This window comes from Lycium ferocissimum, chromosome 10, assembly GCF_029784015.1.
Source record: "Lycium ferocissimum isolate CSIRO_LF1 chromosome 10, AGI_CSIRO_Lferr_CH_V1, whole genome shotgun sequence".
NCBI classification, from domain to species: Eukaryota; Viridiplantae; Streptophyta; class Magnoliopsida; order Solanales; family Solanaceae; genus Lycium; species Lycium ferocissimum.
This window is the reverse complement of record NC_081351.1, coordinates 7,070,114-7,075,068: the sequence shown is the minus strand read 5'-3', so window position 1 is coordinate 7,075,068 and position 4,955 is coordinate 7,070,114.

The following is a 4,955-nucleotide window of genomic DNA, read 5'->3' as shown; positions in this document are numbered from 1 at the left end:
AGTTTAAACGAGTCCAATGATACCCATGTTGCCATACTCTAAATCGAAACCCCAAAACGTCGAGCCCTTGAAGGGAAAAATTGGAAATTTATCAAAAAATTAGTTTACCCATAACTTAATTAGTCTAGATCCAGAAAACCCATTCAAAAAGCCATCATCTTGATCTTCAAAACCATGATTTACTATTTTTCAACTTTTGGGTTCAAAATCCCAATTTTTCCCAATCAAACTCAGATAAAATCAATATCCAATGAAAATAAACTTGAGGACACATCAAAATAAAGGTTTGATACTTACCCCCTCATTGAGCGGAGAACAACACCGTGAAAATAACCTCAAACAGAGCTCTAGAACTCAAGATATGCCCAAAATACAAAATTAAAGCAGTTTGATTTTTTTATACACATATATTTTTGCTACAGGGTACCAGAACCCCACTACGGCAGTCCAATGTTTGCTAAAGCGGACCGTGTCACATAGTAAACCCACCGGAGTACGAAGAAAATGTCATGCACGTTAAAATGACCATAACTTCCTCGTACGAAGACGAAATGCGACGATTCTTTTTGCTATAGCTTCGTAATTGTGATACGGATCTAATGGTTCAATCGAAACACAAAACAAAGGACCTTTGATCAATATCTTGCCCTTTAACACTAAAGAACTATGGCAAAAACACTGAATATGAGCGCGACACAACCCAAATCCATCTGAAACTCTTCGCAATCTCACCAAAACTTATGGACAAGTCAAAAATCATCATACAAACTTGTTGAACTTTTAAAACATCGACACGGGGTCATCTTAACCCAATTTTGACCGTGGTCATCTTAACCCAATTTTTATCGTGGTCAACTCTACCTCTTTAACTTAACTAATTTCTCCACCAATGACTCAAATCACACTCAAACCTTTCAGTAACCAAACCAATGACTTCACTAAGTCAGAAATCACGTTTTGGAACTAATGAAACTGTCGAAATTCGATTACGGTCATTTTTACCTAAAAGTCAATTATTGGTCAAAGATTTTTCAATTTAAGACTTTAGATTCTACAAATCCTACTGGAACTCCCCTGAAGAGCTCGGGAACCGTGTCGCCCATCCCCGTGGGTCAAAATCATACTAACGGGACTCGGGGAAAGGTCAACAAGGGTAAATGGGTGAAAAATACTATAACAACCAAATAGGTCATTACAGTTTCGTTTTGTTATAGAACATGCCAAAATGAAAGAAGAGTTAGCCTTAACATACCTTTGCCGCTTAAGTTAAACACTCATTGTACGCCCTCCAACTTTCATCCATCTATAACAAGGCGAAAAGAACCATCATTACACCATGAAAGACTTTCTAACCAATTCTCAATCTAGTAGGTGACTTATCTAAATTCGGGTAGCATTTCTCTTATATTATTCACATCTATCTAAACTCAAATCAGCTGCAAAACAAAAAGAACACCATAAAAAATATTTTTTTTTTTGCTACCAGAACCAAATAAACCAAAATCAGTCCATAAGTTCCTTTTAAAAACAGCCTACGGCACAATCAATTATCCTTCACTTCTACTTCAAGTTTTTTATTTATTCCATATATCAATTCTTCTCATAACATCACATCCGTGTGTAACAATAACCGCCATGCCATAATCAAGTTATATTCTTCAATTTCCAGCTACAACAATTCATAAACTAAGCTTCTAAAATAGTCTACAAGAACAATAACATGTCAGGTCTATTCCAAGTGTTATATCACATTCCTTTACTCAATTAACACAATCAACATCAATTTAACCTTAATTCAATCAAGAACATGATAAAATTACCTTACACAAAAACTTCAACTTGAAACCCTAGTTGGAATCAGTCCACAACAGCCCTTAAACAATCTAACAACACCATAGAAGTGCTTCTTCTTGCTTCCCTTGAACTTTTGATGAATAAATATGGTATGATCTTATTGCTGTAATGACCTTCCCAATCTTTATGAAAAATATAGGATCACTCGACCAAATAGAACATTCCTAAGCATAGAACGAGCTAATAGAAACTCGAATGTACAAGTATAAGAACTGAAAACTTGGCATGTGTGTGATTATTGTTTGATTTTGTTGAGCCCATTGAGGGGGTGACTTGGAAATTAGACCTCCCTTGGGGATTTGAGGCCATGGGTGAGTCCGTATGGTGTTTTTATAACAATGTGCATGTTTTGTTTGTGTTTGTGAGGCTTTGGATGAAGTGTTGGGTGGTAGAGTTAAAAACTGTGAAATTAGTAAACTCACTGGTTCAGTGGTACCGCTGTAGCGGATGAATTACCACTGCAACGGGACCACCATAGCGATGGACCACTCGCTGCCGCGGTCAGTCGGGTTTGGGTATTTCGCTATGGTGGGCACTGGACCACTGTAGCGATGGCGCTATAGCAGAAACATGTCTGCCACATCAGAGGAAAATTTTAGAGCTGGTCCGCTACAAGGGTACTTGCACAACGGCCTACGGACCGCCGGCAAGAATCGGCTGACCACCGCAGTGGTCGGCAGGGACAGAATCCTGGTTTTTAAACATTTAACTCCAAATTCTTTATTCATAAAACTCCATAACAGTTTCCAAGGAGCACCTAGGGAGAAATTCTAAGCGAGGCCAAACATATTCTTGAGAGGTAAGTCTCAACCATTCCTTCCTTCATTACGCGTTCATCTCTAAGATTATCATCCTTCTACTGGGTCTACAAAGGTGAATTAGGAATAGTAACCCTAGAACTTAAAAGACATTCAATAGTTGGTAGGTTATGATTGTTGTTGTGGGATTATCATCTAAAGCCGTGGGTTATCACTTTTAATCAAGAATTGCACCATTAGAGACATGAACTAAGTGAATTGAAACTTAGGGTTTCATAAAAGTGGTAGCTTGACCATAGAAACTGCTTGTAAGAGATAAATTGGTTGAATAACCTTATAAATTGATAGTTGCGGTTGCTAAGGCCAACGTTAGGATGATTTACACCTAGTAATATCCACCCATTAGAAAGGGGTAAGGTAGAAGGGCGAGCATTGTATTGATATTGTGACTAGAATGTTGTGAATTATTTAGCATCTTAATTGCTAGAATTTGAGCGATCCGAGGCCTTACGGAAGGGAAAGGCTATAGTGGAGTGATTCACATTGTTCACGGCTACGCGGTTGAGGTAGGTTACAGTCTACTTGAGTTAGACTTTGATTAGTTGATTGTATGCATTGTGAAAGTGATAGGAGAAAGCATGTCTAGTCTTCAGGCATAATGTGTGTGGTTGAATTCCTATATGCTATTAATTGGGTGATTATGCGGGCTTAGAGCCACTATTCGCTATGTTGTGACCTACCGTTTGATGATAATTGTGGTGAGAAGTTAATATATCTTCTTGGTGAAATTGGGATACAAATTGTTAATCGATTGTTGAAAGTGATGTGACAAGAAATAAATATATGGAAAGGCTCATTTGACCAGGGGTGAGGATGAGACCTAGACATGAAAAGGCACAAGGACTAGGGGTGAGGATGTGACCTAGATTATAGGCTCGTGGTCCGAGGTTTATTCTGGAACGAGTGGTAAATGTACACCATGGGTCCCCTGCAGGTCATGACTATTAAGCAATGACACCAATTAGCATGTGTGTACATGAGTGGTCAGTGGCTGAGTGTTGAGAATGTTGTTGGTAGACTTATTTCCGTTGTTTGCTTCCATTGACTTGGTTTTTGATATCATTGGGTGACTTGATTATTAATATCATTGGTTGACTTGTTGTTGGGCTATTTGATTGTGTTTTGTTGACTAGTCTATCTATTTTATTGATTTTATGATTCATGCATGATACTAATCTTAGTCAGCCTATGATATCTGGAAATTTTATAGTGTTTGTACCGATACTACCTTCCGTATTCTTTGAGTCAGATTGTGATCCAGACTCCTGCTACCCCGACCTTATATTTAGCGTTGAGGCTGTTTGCTGACAGATTGAGGGTGAGCTTTTATCCATGCCAGGACGCCCAAAGATCTTCTCTTTTTCTAATGTCTATTTCCATTCCAGACATTGATGGTTATTTATTTGAAGCAATATTCATTCTTAGACATGTTTTGGATTAGGGTCCTTGTACTGTGACTTTTGAATTTTGGGGTTGTAATAGTTAGGACTTCCGCATTTACATTATTATTTTATGGCATGACTATTTATTGCATTATCTTGTGTTTAACTGTTATGAATTGGTTAACTAAAAATGGACTTGAATGAGTAGATGGTTAGGCATATTGGTTCGCCCTGTACCAGAGTTAGTGTGGGTGCAGTCATGCGAGTCGGGTCATAACGAGTTGGTATCGAGCTAATTTTATCGATCTCATCGTACAAAGACATGTTTAGTAGAGTTGCGGATCGGTATGGGAGGACGTTCGTACTTAGCTTCAAAAGGTATACCTATTACCAGAAAAAATCCTTTTCTTTCTTTCTTTTCGTGCTATACTGATTCCAGACGTAGTCCGGATGATTCAATTTGATACCGACTATCCTTCATTCTCTGCTGTAATGGCGAGAACGGTGCGTGCGCAAGCAGGCAAAGAGGTAGAGTTCGAGGAAAGCAAGACCGTTGGGGGGTAGAGTCCCGCATAGCTGGATCCCGTCTCCAAGGTCTCCTAATGAGGCCGGGAGGTGCATGTCACGACCCAACCCCGTAAAGCCATGACTAAGGCCCGAGCCGGCACCAAACACACTCATCGAACCCGAATCACACACAAATACCGACTTACGCGTATACAAAAATCAAATTGTTTTAAACAATTCCAACTCAATCAAAATATCTAAGCCGGGTATATGGGTTGCCCAAAAAATATAACTCCCACCCGTAAAGGAGGCACACAACCCCTTCGTCTACGACCCTTAAACAAAAAAACCATGAGGGAAGGGCCGCCGACCCCCCCCCAAAAAATACCCCCAC